Here is a 15,830-nt window from a genome sequence, read left to right as displayed (position 1 = left end):
TTCCATGTTGTATCATAATAACATGTCATTGGGTCTCAGAACAATCAGTCTCATAGGTCAGGTCTGAGTTTTAAAAATCCACTTTTTGTTCCATAAGGCCATTGCGTTTTCATTTTCTAATTAGTCATAACTTTTGATAGAATAAAGATATTCCAATGCAGCTTATTTCATTGCATTCTGCATTAAATTACCTTTCCAATGATATATAACATGATGTTATTGGTATTATTCATACATACCAAGATTTTCACAATTTTGGTCACTAGTGTCAAGCTCAGCTTGTTGACCCCCTAAAGCTTGATGCCCAGTGCAACAGCTACCCCCTGCACCCCTTTAGCTACACCACTGCACTCTCCACTACTGTTACAGTACAAGCCTAAAAACTAGGTTAAACTAGGTGCAGGGATAACTGCATCAAACAATGCATTTGTATGAGAACAGTCAGTTCCAATGTGCTTGAAGCCTAACTCTCATATGAGGCATATAAATAATATTAATTATGTTATTATTACCAGGACTTTGTTAGTTTCATAGTCCAGACCTTGTAGAACTTAACTGTCCCATCATGACATACATAGCATAGCAGCCATTGGGAAACTATTGAAGGGCTTTGTAAATGCCTGGAGTATCATTCTAGTGGACAGCATAGCTGTAACATAATTGAGATCTCACAACACTGCCCAAAGAATGGTTGGCTGCATTTGTTTGGAAAGGAGTGTAAAAGAGGATTATGGAGATCCTCAAGGTTATGCAGTACCAGAGGCTTTGTCTTTAAATTCTAAGTTGCGTAAACCATTGAGGTTTTGGAGCCCAGCTTTTGCACATAAATATGGTTAACTATGACAAAGTGAGCAGTCCTGTTTAAAATCTGGATGACAATCCCTGGAAATGTTCAGGTTTTACTACGCCTCACTGTATACACATTCTGATTTACTGTGTCCTGCTTGGTTAACTGGTAAAATAGCTAAGATTTTCCAAGGTGTTCCTTCTGTACCAGTTTTGCAAGGCCTTATATTAATTTGCTTGCAGAGATGTTTGATCTAGAAAGTTCAGCTTTCGGGACAAAGAGCTTCATCCTCAATCTTATGGCTTAGGGAACATTAATATAGATAACTGAAAAGCAAAAAGGCAAAGCAGAAAATCAAATTTCAAAGGAGGTTGGAGACAGAACATCCTCAAAATCAGCTTTCTTGGTGTGAGTTCATCACAGTTTTCATTATAGTAGGAGCCAACCTAATCACACCATGCTTTATCGAATGATTAATACGTTGGAGTGGTTGGTAAACAGAGTCATTTTGTAGTCACGGCTTACTATCACCAGGCTGCTTGCTGTTAAGACTAAATGATCCACATAAGAAATAAGAACTGAGGCTGAGACACAAGTTCAAACAAGTACTTTACTTTCAGCTCTCAAATACTTGTATAGCATCTGCTTTAGGACCAGAGGTCCTAACAGCTTTGAACACATAAACACAGCCTAGGGTGCAATCCTATCCGGTGCTGGAACAGGTAAGCCAAGAGGCTTGTGCTGTATCCAGTGCAAGATAGGGGCTGCTAGATTATCTTTCTTGGTTTGAGAGTGCTAACTGCGGAAAGAGGTGGAGCTTGACAAAGCACATCCTTCTCTCTTGAAGTTCAGATAAAAACAGTTAAACTATCACTGATGATTGTTGCCTCATGGAACACTCCTGCCCATGGAATGTTGTGTCACTCCCTTCAGCTCCTGCAGCTGATGTTGCCCTTATTTCTAACACCCCTGTCGGATGCAGGAGTCCACTAGATTTAGTTTTTCTCACAGACTCTGTAAACATTCTCTTGACAAAGGTTTGGTCATAAAGTCTGCCTCCATGGTTTGTGTTGGGCAATGATCCATCTTAATAAATCCTTGTTGGAGCATATCACACACAAAATGGTATTTGATGTCTATGTGTTTTGTGCGTGAATTATGGCCCTCTAACTGCACCAGCCTTATACAACTCTGGTTGTTTTCTTTGAGCTCTGTTGGCTGTTCTTCTATTCCCGTATCTTTTAATAACTGATACAGCCATTTAACTTCTGTGCAAGCCTCAAATGTGGAGATGTATCCTTTTGTGGATAAAGCAACTGCAGCTTACTTTTGGTTTGCCCAGCTAATTGTCCCATCACTGTACAAGAACAAATGTCTCCAGTAGACTTATGGTCTGAATTATCCTCAGCCCAGTCTGAACCAGTATAACACACTAGTGTTGGATTGTCACTGCGTTTATATTCTGCAGGTCTTTCTAGATATCTACCTAACCCCTTTACTGCAATCTTTCTGTGTTGGAGAACTGGTTTTCTGTCTTAGGATTCCCACAGCAGTAGGAATATCTGGTTTAGTTGTGATTCAAAGATACAATAGCTTCCCTATGACCTCCCTATACCCATTGTTGTTAGACAATAGTTCACTTTCTCCCAGTTTGAAAAAATAGGTGTCTTCAAAGGTGTTGCCACTGGGTGTGCTTCTTTCAATTCTAGCGATTCCACTTTGTCCGACGTTTTTGTTCTTTGACTCAGAAGATAGCTTCCATCATCCCTTTCGATTTGTATGCCCAGATAATAGCTTATATTTCCTAATTCGTTCATCTCTGCCACTTGGTTTAGATCACTGGTTCCTAACCTGTGGTCTGGGGACCACAGGTGATCCGTGAGACCCTGAGAAGTGGTCTGTGAAGCCTCAGGGGAAAAAAGGATTGCCTTTGATCACTTCCAGCATGCTCCCCCATGGACCACCAGCAAGGACAGAGAATGAACTGCCCGCAGCCAGCAACAAAAGCAGCAACCCGTAAATCTTCAATATAAATAATACAAATAAAAAATCTCTAATTATTACAAATGTAATTGTATTTTTTGTGTAAAGGGCTGGGGACTGCATGTAGGGCTCATGGGAGGGGTACCCTCCCCAACTCTGTTTCACCCCCTCCCCTCCCCCTTTGGGAAGGGACCCAAAAGAAACATTGTACCCCCTGATATGGTTTTGCTTGGAGGCCTTGGCTCCATGTGGTCCATGCCCGTTCCAATATTTGTCTCAGTGGTCCATGTGCTTCTAAAGGTTGGGAACCACTGATTCAGATGATATACAGGCAAGAACTTTCCCTGCCTTCCCCATGCCCTGTAAAAACTTACCGTCAGTCACTCCTGCAGTGGGTCCTCCTGGCACTGAGGCCCAGCATTGACTGGCACTGGCCCTCCTTGCTCCCTGGGTGCCACAAACATGCTTTACAACATGGCACCTTTGCAATACCCAGAGCCGGCGATACATGCCTACCGCTGGTGGTAGGGCCCATAGGACTGGGCCCTTTGTTTATCTCTCTTGGTTTGAGAGCACTAACTGCTGGAAGAGCTCAACAAAGCACATCCTTCTCTCTTGAAGTTCAGGTAAAGACAGTTAAATTGCCACTGATGATTGACAGGTGGTAACTGTTGCATCATGGAACACTCCTGCCCATGGAGTGTTGTGTCACCCCCTTCAGCTCCTGCAGCTGATGCTGCCCTTATTTCTAATATAATACACCTTTGGCATGTTTTCAGTGGCATCGCTAGAGGGTGCAGGCCATGCCGGGTGACGTGCATGGGGGTGTGTGACACCCCTGCTAGAAAAAGTTTTTTAAATTGTTTTTTTTTAATAATGCCATCATGTTAATGCATGAAATGCAATGGAATAAACCATGATGAACTATCGCTATTCTATCAAAAGTTATAGCCAAAAAAACTAGCAGGGTGGGGCAATGGTGCATCACCATGCCCACTGTCTGGGGTGTGGCCCCATCCACTGCATGGGAGGCTGTCCATAATGGGAGTGACACGCGGGTCTCCTGCACTAGGTGATGCAGCCCTAGTGAGGGCACGGCATGTTTTGATTTGTTCCCCACATGTTGAAACTTGCAGATCCTGGTTAAAGCTGGGGTGGTTTCTTTGGGTGATATTTTTCCCCAAAATTTCTTGATTAAAATAGCAAATTGTGGTGTTACGCGTTTTTACCCAAATTCTTATTCAAAACTACAAACAGCGCAATAAGCATTTCAACTGTGAACTCTGTATCATTTTGGACCATTACCAAACATATATACTTAAATATTAATTGGTTTTCCGAGCTTCTCGAAAGTACAGCACCACACAGACAAGCAGAATTTTTTTTTTTTTAAATCACAGCATCCTACCTTTGCATTCCAGAATGGCATAAAATGTGCAAAAAAGCCACAGAAAGTGATCAGGTCAAGGTGCAGTACAATATAGAAAAAATAAAATCAGAGAAAGGCTTCACTGAGCCTTGCTTAGTTTTCCAAGCTTCTCAAAAGTGCAGCACCACACAGACAAGCCCCAGAAAAGGAGTTTACAGAGAGTGGCTCAGGGCAGAGGGGAGATCCAGATTCAAGCACATTCTCCTAATCACAGATCACAGTTTAGAACTCAGTTGCCTTACCTCCAGATTTCAGTACAGTGAAATGAAGAAAAGCAAAGAGTGAGCAAGGCAGGGTAGAACTGCAGGCTTCTCAATGCTTCTGCTCAGTGCTTCTTGCTTTCTCCTCACCCACTCACATCTCTTCCCCTCCCTTCCAGCTGCCACACATCTCACAGATACTTTTACTCAGCCTCTCCAGCACCAGAAATGCTTCAGGGGCTGAAAACTATTTGTAGATTTCTGAAAAGGAAGCAAAAGTGGTGTTATTTTGTGAAATGGGTGGTTTTTTGTGTTTTGATCTTAATATCTTTTTATGTAGCAATTTGAAAAGAAATTCTCATATTTCGTGTTCTGTGTTGGTCACAATAAAAAAAACAAAAACAGCCCTAGCTGTAGCAGACTCTCCTCCATTCTGCCTCCCCTTGTGGCTTGCTGTTCTCTGCCACTATCCCCAGTTTGCTATTCCCCCACCTGCAAATCTCCATCCCCCACCCCCTAAGGCTTGAAAAGTTACTCTTGTGCACCTCACGTCACCCCAGGCCAAAGTGCACTGGATCCCTTGAATCCATAAGAACATAAGAACAGCCCCACTGGATCAGGCCATAGGCCCATCTAGTCCAGCTTCCTGTATCTCACAGCGGCCCACCAAATGCCCCAGGGAGCACACCAGATAACAAGAGACCTCATCCTGGTGCCCTCCCTTGCATCTGGCATTCTGACATAACCCATTTCTAAAATCAGGAGGTTGCGCATACACATCATGGCTTGTACCCCATAATGGATTTTTCCTCCAGAAACTTGTCCAATCCCCTTTTAAAGGCGTCTAGGCTAGACGCCAGCACCACATCCTGTGGCAAGGAGTCCCACAGACCGACCACACGCTGAGTAAAGAAATATTTTCTTTTGTCTGTCCTAACCCGCCCAACACTCAATTTTAGTGGATGTCCCCTGGTTCTGGTATTATGTGAGAGTGTAAAGAGCATCTCCCTATCCACTCTGTCCATCCCCTGCATAATTTTGTATGTCTCAATCATGTCCCCCCTCAGGTGTCTCTTTTCTAGGCTGAAGAGGCCCAAACGCCGTAGACTTTCCTCATAAGGAAGGTGCCCCAGCCCCGTAATCAACTTAGTCGCTCTCTTTTGCACCTTTTCCATTTCCACTATGTCTTTTTTGAGATGCGGCGACCAGAACTGGACACAATACTCCAGGTGTGGCCTTACCATAGATTACCATACCATAGATTGTGGCTCCTCACAATCACTTCTAGTCTTCACCACTCGGAAAAGTTTGGTGTCGTCTGCAAACTTAGCCACTTCACTGCTCAACCCTGTCTCCAGGTCATTTATGAAGAGGTTGAAAAGCACCTTTTCAAAGCAACCTTTTCAAAAGGTTGAAAAGGTCCCAGGACAGATCCTTGGGGCACACCGCTTTTCACCTCTCTCCATTGTGAAAATTGCCCATTGACACCCACTCTCTGCTTCCTGGCCTCCAACCAGTTCTCAATCCACGAGAGAACCTGTCCTCTAATTCCTCTGTGGAGTTTTTTCAGTAGCCTTTGGTGAGGGACCGTGTCAAACGCCTTCTGAAAGTCCAGATATATAATGTCCACGGGTTCTCCTGCATCCACATGCCTGTTGACCTTTTCAAAGAATTCTATAAGGTTCGTGAGGCAAGACTTACCCTTACAGAAGCCATGCTGACTCTCCCTCAGCAAGGCCTGTTCATCTATGTGTTTTGAGATCCTATCTTTGATGAGGCATTCCACCATCTTACCCGGTATGGATGTTAGGCTGACCGGCCTATAGTTTCCCGGGTCCCCCCTCTTTCCCTTTTTAAAAATAGGCGTGACATTTGCTATCCTCCAATCTTCTGGCACCATGGCCGTTTTGAGGGACAAGTTGCATACCTTAGTCAAGAGGTCTGCAACTTCAGATTTAATATTCCCCTTAAATCCAGTTTGCTGTCCATTGCATTGTTACTGTTCATTGCTGCCATTGTGCATCTGGGACTTCATCCTTGCTCACTCGCTCAGGAGCTTTTTCTTTAACCACTTGCTTTTTCCTACATAAAATGTGAGTATCAAGGAAACACCAGAAAAGGAAAGCACCTCCCATTTGCCGCTGCTGCCCCTGAAGTGCAACCCCTGCAATATGCTCCTCTCCTAAATGAAGTCTGGTAGTCAGGCCAGCTCTGTTTTCAACCCTTCATTCATCAACCAGCAAATGAGTGTAAAACATCCATGAACGAAAAGAGGGTTGAAGCAGGGCCGGCCTATCCCTGAGACCAATTGAAGCAGTTGCCTCAGGCAGGTGGGGGAGCCCATCTCTGTCTGCCCATTTGTCTCCACTGCTCCTCCTTCTGCTCCTCAGATTGGAAAAGGAAGAGGGGAACAAAGAGTAAGACAAAATATGGAGGAGAGGAAATTGCTGAGCTAGAACATTGGAGAATGGGAGGAGCAAAGGCTGACACATCATTGGGTAAGGAGGTGCCAGGAGGTCTTGGGCTGGCCCTGGATTGAAGCATAGAAGCTGGCAGAAATAAATTGTTTGACTGTGGGCACAATCCTAACCCACTTTCCAGCACTGGCATAGCTGTGCTAGTGGGACGTGTGCTGCATCCTGCAGTTGGGTGTCACTCATGGAGGCCTCCTCAAAGTAAGGGAATGTTTGTTCCCTTCCCTCAGAGCTGCATTACTTTTATGTCAGTGCTGGAAAGTGGGTTAGGACTGCAGCCTGTGCTATATAACCCTCAGGATAACTGTGCCTTTTAGCATGCACAGTGGAGTCAAGGTAGTGGAATCCTGATCAGACCACTTCTATTTCTGGAAGGGTCGACAGTTTTAGGAGAAAGATTGCATGGATGGTACCATTCAAAAGGCCTCTATGATCAGGATAAGTCACATGAGTTGGTTGCTTTCATTCTTTAGCATGTGTGCACAGATTGAAAATCTGATCTTCTGTTATGCAAAACAGCCTCTTCCCTTTTGGTTTTATGTAGCCTGGCACTTGCTGGTGAACAAGAAGGTCCTGATGAGTGATAGATTTTGGTAGGCAGACATGATGCCAAAGCTCAGGAATGTGCTACACCCTGCTGCAGACTGGAAGGGTGGTTTGCTTATTTACCCTCTTACCACGTTCTTCCTCTGAAGAGAAGTCACTGTTATTGTCCCCTTACTGAAGATGTGGGACTGGTAAGACTTAAGGGAATCAAGGCTTGCCTGTGGCCACCTAGTAAGTTCATGACTCTGTTAAGATTTGAACCCAGGAGTTTTCAGTTCACAGAGCAAAGATAAATCCTTTTTTTGAGCTGGTATGTCAGTGATATAAAGGCTATGAAAAGCAAACACAAATATGATAATGAACACCTATTGCTCAGTGATCTTATTAACAACAGCAACAGTATTTATATACCGCTTTTCAACAAAAAGTTCACAAAGCGGTTTACAGAGAAAATCAAATATCGAATGGCTCCCTGTCCCCAAAGGGCTCACAATCTAAAACATTATTATACTCTGTTTATACATTATCCCTGCTAACTGAGCAAAGAGGCACCTTTTAAAGTGGTGCCCTCTTATCTTTAGCAAGGGGAGAACAACAGGGAACCATTTGATTTATTTTACTGTGTAAATAGCTTTGTGAACTACTCATGTTGAAAAGTGGTACATAAATATTCTTGATGGTGATGATGATGGAGGATAGCGGATGAAGGCACGAACAACAGACTAATTAATATATAGTCAATTTCCACCCAGAATATTCACTTTGCAAGTAACTTGTGAATATATCTTGTGAACAAAGCAAATATTACTTTGAGATATTCAGCCTGATCCTCTGCCTGTGTACTCAAAGTAGTGGGGTTTACTTGCAAGAAAGTGCACAGCCTCTCACAATTACACTATCCATTCTTGCTCACATGCAGGCCTGGTTGTCTCAGTGGTGGACGTGGGGTGGGGCAGGGCAGGGGGGCAAATGTCCCAGGTGCTGCACTTGCCATGTCCCCGCCGCTGCCGCGTCTGCCCGCTGCACTGCCCCAGCTGCCCGTCTGAGCTCTTCTACAGGCAGGTGATGCTCTGCAGGGTGCTTGGCAGCGGGCGAGAAGTCTTTTGAGGCTTCCCCTGCTGTTTTAAGCAATACTTCTGGTTTTGTCAATGGGACAAAATGGGACAACAATGGGAGAAGCCTCAGAAGGCTCTGTGAGTATCCTAGGGGTGGCATGTCAGGGAGGGTGGCATGTTGTAGACGTGCCGCAGGTCGCAATGAAGGCAGGTCCGCTACCGGGTTGTCCGTGCCTTCCAAACCGATCTGCTATCTACCAACAATTAATGAGGTGTGAGATAATCAAAAGCAAGGAGGATGTCACTTAATGGACATCACAGACCATCTTTAAAGACTTAAAGTCCTGAAGCAATTTTCAAGAAAATTTAACAGTAACTTCTGTTGATGCAGAAGTGTGAATACTTTCAAGTTACACAGAATCTGGAAAAGTAGCTGAAGCTCAGGTATCCACACTTGTTATCAATGCAAATGAGATCCTGTGGTACCTGTATTCTGTCCCCTAAGGAGGTAATAGCAGCTGGGGACAGGGTTTTGAGCAAGAAAACAGTGGAGGGAGGAAAGTGTTGAATATACTTCTCTACCTGCCACTGCCAGATCTTCAAAATAACCTTGTGGGGATACACAGGAGATCTGTGATCATTTTGACCCATGGGTCTAATCACACAACTGTGGACTTTTCAGATACAAAATACAGTGACCAGCAGGGGGCTACAGACTATTACAGTGATTTCAGAATATGTGGAGTACATCTTTTTAACCCCTTGCCTTATGCTCGCAAAAAGAGTTAACACATTTTCACTCCAAGGCACGCCCTTTCCGGGTGTTGAATAGATGCGGGTTGGAGGCAAGAGCTCAGAAAGGGAGTGGTTGTGCAAGGAGAAATGTTTATCTACAGGCGATAAATGCGGTCTGTGATAATCTTCTACTACTTCATTCAAGAACTAATTCTGTGTCATTCAGGAAAGTACTTGTCATGGAGGCATTTTATTGTCCTATGCCACCTTTTACAGGATAACTGTAGGTGTTTGTTTCTGGTGGGTAAGATAGGATTGCAGCAGAGGTTTCTAAACTGGGGTGTTGCAATACCCCAGTCAAGGAAGCCTGGTCACTGCCCCCTTAAGGGGTGCGGTGGTGGCTGCAGTATCCCCAGGAGTGCACCCTTGCTGCGAAAAAGGGAGGTTTTGTACTCAATGGGGGCTGCACTGGCCCACTGGAGGGGAGTTGTGAAGCAAACCATAAATGCGTTGCAATCATTTCAGGGAGCTATTTTGAGGTGTGGGGAGGCCTGCAGAGGGGTCCTCAGGCTGCCCGCACCTTCTGGAAGGCTGGGGCTGCCCTCAGTGAGAACAAAAAAAAATCTTTTTTCATGACAGCAGTGCTATCCTAGGGGTCGCTCCACCCCCCCCCCAACTTAAAGAGGTCCCAGCTCTTCTGGAGAGTTTGGGAACCTCTGGAGTACAGCCTAAGTCTTACTAAATGCAATGGGCTTACTTTTGAATAAAATAACTCCATTTTCGAACACTTCTAGGGATAACATTTCCTAGATTTCAGACAACGGAGAAACATTTTTTTTCCTGAGTTAAATCAAAGAGTGAAGAGTGAAGCAAACTTCACTCTTGAAAGCCAAAAATGGCAGGGGGTCGTGTCCAACAGTGCTGGAGTGACTGCAGTGATTTGGGAACCTAGAGGCTTTCCCCCTTATTGGGGGGGGTCGCACTGGCCTCAGGGAGGGTGTGGGAGGCCCACAGCCCCCTCCTTAGGCCTCCCTGATACAGTGGTGCCTCGCATAACGAAATTAATTCATTCCGCGAGTCCTTTCGTTATGCGAGTTTTTCGTTTTGCAAAGCGCGTTTTCCCATAGGAATGCATTGAAATTTAATTAATGCGTTCCTATGGGCAAGAAAAGTCAGAACAAAGTCAAATTTGGTTTACAAAGTGTTTATTAAGTGCTCTTTAAAGGCATAGATACTGTACTGAGGATTTCAAAAACGGGGGGGGATGCTGAGTGGGGAGCTTGAAGGCTGTAATCCTGTGCACACTTTCCTGGGAGCAAGTACAATGGGACTTACTTACATAAACTGACATGAAGATCCTCCCCTTACTAGGGTGAACGGGATCATAAACTGACATGAAGATCCTCCCCTTACTAGGGTGGAAGGGATCATAAACTGACATGAAGATCCTCCCCTTAAAACAAACCAAAACAAAACAAAACAAAAAATTTGTCTTGCGAAGCACGGGTCATAAAAATTTGTTGTGTGAGTTACCAAACTTCGCAAAACGCTTTCGTTCTGCGAGTTTTTCGGTGTGCGAGGCATTCGTTATGTGAGGTACCACTGTATTTGAAATCACTCTATGTGGGAATTGGAGCACACTTCCAGTTTTCATGTGAAAACCAGAAATGCGCTCTGATCCCCAAACAGAACAATTTCAAACATTGGGAGGCCTGCAGAGGGGGCTGTGGGCCTCCTGGACCCTCCCTGAGGCCAGTGTGACCCCCCCCAGGTCAGGGGGAAGGTCCTTGGTTTCCCATGGGGCAGCCATTACTGGGCCACTCGCTTTAAAGGGGGAATGGCCCAGTTTTCATCCCCAATGGTGGGTCACGACCCACCACTTTGGGAACCACTGCTCTAAGCACTTCTTTCACAGTACACTACTGTTTGTTGCACATAGTTTGGGAATTATGGCCATGGGATTTAGAATGTGAATGCCCCATTCCTTTCTGAATTGGAATCTATAGCCCCACAGTGCATTTTGCCCAGGGCCATCCCATCCATAAGGCTGACTAAGGTGCTTATCTCAGGGGGTGGATTAGTTGGGGTTCCCACTTGCCTACCTGCCTCCACTACACCTCTTCTTACTCCTTGGATTCAGAAACAGAGAATCAAAGGGGAAGAGGAGATGAGGAGAGAAGAGAATGGCAGGCTAGAACATCTCTTGTTACCCTCTTCCTTTTCAAATCCAAGGAGAAGCAGCAGAGGGTGTGCTGCCAGGTAAGGGGAAGTGGCATTTGGTGCATTGCCTCAAGCATGAGGGAGGTCTTGAGCCAGCCCTGATTTTGCCCTGTAGTCTACCTTCAGTAGAATACATCCACGTGGAATGTTTCTTGAAGACTGACCTCATATCCAGCAACTTGGTGCTTTGGCCTGGACATATGATTAGGAAGGGGGTCAATATCACAAACGAACATGAAATGCCAACACATTTTAATGCAAGTAGGCCATTGTGTTTAATTATTACATAGTTCTGCAAGCATACTAAAAACAATTTAATGAAATAAAGTTACATTTCAGTAAAATCCAAAAAAAATGTTTTGTCAATCGTTCCGTTGCCTTTGCATTCAGTTTGCAAAATTTCCTTTTTGGTAAGCAGTCTGCTAAAATGCTGCCTGCCTGCATGCAAGCAAGCTGAAGATCATACTGTTATTTGCTCTGTTAAACAGTTGTTTTATAATGGCTGAAAATTCAGAGAGGAGTCTCCTCAGGGAGCCAACCCTTACCAGTCCTGCTGTGCTACATCCCTGTTTGAACATATGTATTTGCCCATGTTAAATCAAATAAGACATGAACTGACCAAGATTGCTGATAAGATCTTGTATACTCTTGCTTTCTCCTGCACTGGAAAACCACCACTGCCTTTGCAACATTGGCAGCTGTTTCTCCAGTCTCCACCCTGGTCTTGGAGCTATTTACATGTCTATCGACTCACACACCTTGCTCTAAAAGCAGGGCCACAGAGACTGCTGTGCATAAAACAAACATAAGAACATAAGAACAGCCCCACTGGATCAGGCCATAGGCCCATCTAGTCCAGCTTCCTGTATCTCACAGCGGCCCACCAAATGCCCCAGGGAGCACACTAGATAACAAGAGACCTGCATCCTGGTGCCCTCCCTTGCATCTGGTATTCTGACATAGCCCATTTCTAAAATCAGGAGGTTGCACATACACATCATGGCTTGTAACCTGTAATGGATTTTTCCTCCAGAAACGTGTCCAATCCCCTTTTAAAGGCATCCAGGCCAGATTCTGTCACCACATCCTGTGGCAAGGAGTTCCACAGAACAACCACATGCCGAGTAAAGAAATATTTTCTTTTGTCTGTCCTAACTCTCCCACCACTCAATTTTAGTGGATGTCCCCTGGTTCTGGTGTTATGTGAGAGTGTAAAGAGCATCTCTATGTCCACGTTATCCTTCCCATGCATAATTTTGTAAGTCTCAATTATGTCCCCCCTCAGGCGTCTCCTTTCTAGACTGAAGAGGCCCAAACGCCGTAGCCTTTCCTCATAAGGAAGGCGCCCCAGCCCAGTAATCATTTTAGTCACTCTCTTTTGCACCTTTTCCATTTCTACTATATCCTTTTTGTGATGTGGCGACCAGAACCGGATGCAATACTCCAGGAGCGGCCTTACCATCGATTTGTACAATGGCATTATAATATTAGCCGTTTTGTTCTCAATACCTTTTCTAATGATCCCAAGCATAGAATTGGCCTTCTTCACTGCCGCCACACGTTGGGTCGACACTCATCGACCTGTCTACCACCACCCCAAGATCTCTCTCCTGATCTGTCACAGACAGCTCAGAACCCATCAGCCTATATGTGAAGTTTTGAGTTTTTGCCCCAATGTGCATGACTTTACACTTACTTACATTGAAACGCATCTGCCATTTTGCTGCCCATTCTGCCAGTTTGGGGAGATCCTTTTGGAGCTCCTCACAATCACTTCTGGTCTTCACCACTCAGAAAAGTTTGGTGTTGTCTGCAGACTTACAATCAAGAACAACTGAGAGCATAGACAAGTGAGAAATACCTGGTGCAATTACTACTTCAACATTCACACAATTCAGTGGGCACTTCACAAATGAGAATGAAAATGAAAACTGAAGCTGAACTTGAAAGACTTCACAGGAGTTTGTGAAGAAGGAGTTTGTGTGCTGGTCAAAGGTGCTTTTTCCTGCTCCCATGGTGCTGTAGGGATGCAGTGAATCACTCTGATTTCATACTATGCAGACTACAACTAGTGCGGACTTTATTTTTCAGGTGGAGTCTTCTGTCCCAGACATTTCCTTTCTGATACTAAACTCTGGGGAGAGTCATCCTGTTTGTATGTCTGAGGATCAGGGTAAAGATATCTCATGAAAGCACCCTGCTTCAAATCATAGAAGATGTCATTTTTACACACACACACACACACACACACACACACACACACACACACACACACAAAAAGAAATCACATTCCTATGGGGAAGAGGGCAGATGAGTGCTGATTACTAACAAAGAAAACTAGAGCACAATCCAGTGAAAGATAAGGACATATAACCACATTGACTGAAGTATGTACCTCACTCTCCCATTGAAAACAGTGGGATTCAAAGTGCTTATATTTGGCTGGATTGTGTCCCTAATCAAAAGGATCATATTTAGCATTATATGGCACATTCTGAGCAGCCAAAGAACTTTACCTGTCCAACACCCAGAAGCTCTTGAGTGCTATGTAAATAATCCTTTCCTGTACATTTGGTCAGTATTATTCTAACCATCTGTATAGTGTAGATGGGCCTGAGTCACTATGGTCTCCTTAACTTGTGTTCTATGTTTCTCTTCACTTGATCATAGCCAAAATATTACACTACTACACCACCTCCTATGATACTTGGACTGGGCTGACTGGGCCCTTCACAAATGTGAGATATCCAATAGAGTACTAGATTGAAAAATTTGGGGAAAATATTTAAGGACACAAGGACCTGAAGAGCCTTACTGGATAAGACCACAAGTTCAGCAATCCATTCGAAACATGAGTCAGCAAGATGCTTTCACAAGCTGGACACGAACACAACAGCCTCCCTGAACTCTTTGCTCCCTCCTCCAACTGCTTTTATACAATGCTTCTGAATAGGGAGGTTCTATTTAGATGTCATTTCCACATGCGCTGCCTCCGACGCATTCTTGGCATCACCTGGCAGGACAAAGTTCCTAACAACACAGTCCTGGAACGTGCTGGAATCCCTAGCATGTATGCATTGCTGAAACAGAGACGCCTGCGTTGGCTCGGTCATGTCGTGAGAATGGATGATGGGCGGATCCCAAAGGATCTCCTCTATGGAGAACTCGTGCAAGGAAAGCGCCCTACAGGTAGACCACAGCTGCGATACAAGGACATCTGCAAGAGGGATCTGAAGGCCTTAGGAATGGACCTCAAAAAGTGAGAAACCCTGGCCTCTGAGCGGCCCGCTCGGAGGCAGGCTGTGCAGCATGGCCTTTCCCAGTTTGAAGAGACACTTGGCCAACAGTCTGAGGCAAAGAGGCAAAGAAGGAAGGCCCCTAGCCAGGGAGCAGACCAGGGACAGACTGCACTTGCTCCCGGTGTGGAAGGGATTGTCACTCCTGGATTGGCCTTTTCAGCCACTTTAGCCGCTGTGCCAGAACCACCTTTCAGAGCGCAATACCATAGTCTTTCGAGACTGAAGGTTGCCAATACAATACAATTTAGATGTCACAACTGAGGGCCATTGAGAGATGCATCCTCCAGGAATTTGTGTGCCCTGTTAACTTTAATAGGTTGCCACAATTTGAATGTCTACTGTCATTCAATGAACTAAAGCTTGTACAGGTCTACTAGAAGTAAGTCCCATTGTAGTCAATGGGGGCTTACTCCCAGGATGATAAGATCTTTACTTGAGGTAGTAGAGGGGCACGAATGTAGTATGAGCAGAGGGCAAAACAGGAGTAGTGCCTAGTGCAGCCATTTTCAACCACTGTGCTGTGGCACACTGGTGTGCCACGAATGGTCTGCAGGTGTGCTGTGGGAGTTTGAAGGAGGGTCATTTATTAATAGGGCCATTGGGGAATGTGAGCCTCCCACCAACAGCATTGTGTGCCTTGTCAATTGTAAAAAAACTGATGGTGTGCCTTGGCAATTTTAGTACCTTGTCAGTGTGCCATGAGACAAAAAAGGTTGAAAACCACTGGCCTAGTGGTTAGTGACACTCTTCTCTTCTCACTCCCAACTTGTTGGTGTGTGTGTGGGGGGGTGTATTTGGGAATTTGATAGGTCTTGGATGCCACCAAGGTGGGGAAAAGCCAGAGAGAGGCCACCTTCAAAAGTACCCTCTTCTGATCTGTTCAGGAGTGCCCAAAATCTGGGGGTTACCACCACCTTTTTCTCTCTGTGTGTGGGGAAGGTGGGTTTAAAAGTAAAATCCATGCTGCTCCCTCCTCCATTTGCATCTCTCTCTCTCTCTCTCTCTCTCTCTCTCTCTCTCAGGATTAAAAATGTACATTGCTGCCTCCTGGACTGGAAAAGTACCACTTAATGGCAATTTTGCCCACTGTTAGATTGAGGGG

Source organism: Tiliqua scincoides, chromosome 2 (assembly GCF_035046505.1).
Source record: "Tiliqua scincoides isolate rTilSci1 chromosome 2, rTilSci1.hap2, whole genome shotgun sequence".
Lineage (NCBI taxonomy): Eukaryota > Metazoa > Chordata > Lepidosauria > Squamata > Scincidae > Tiliqua > Tiliqua scincoides.
The sequence above is the reverse complement of the archived record's forward strand: the minus strand, read 5'-3'. Positions refer to the sequence as shown.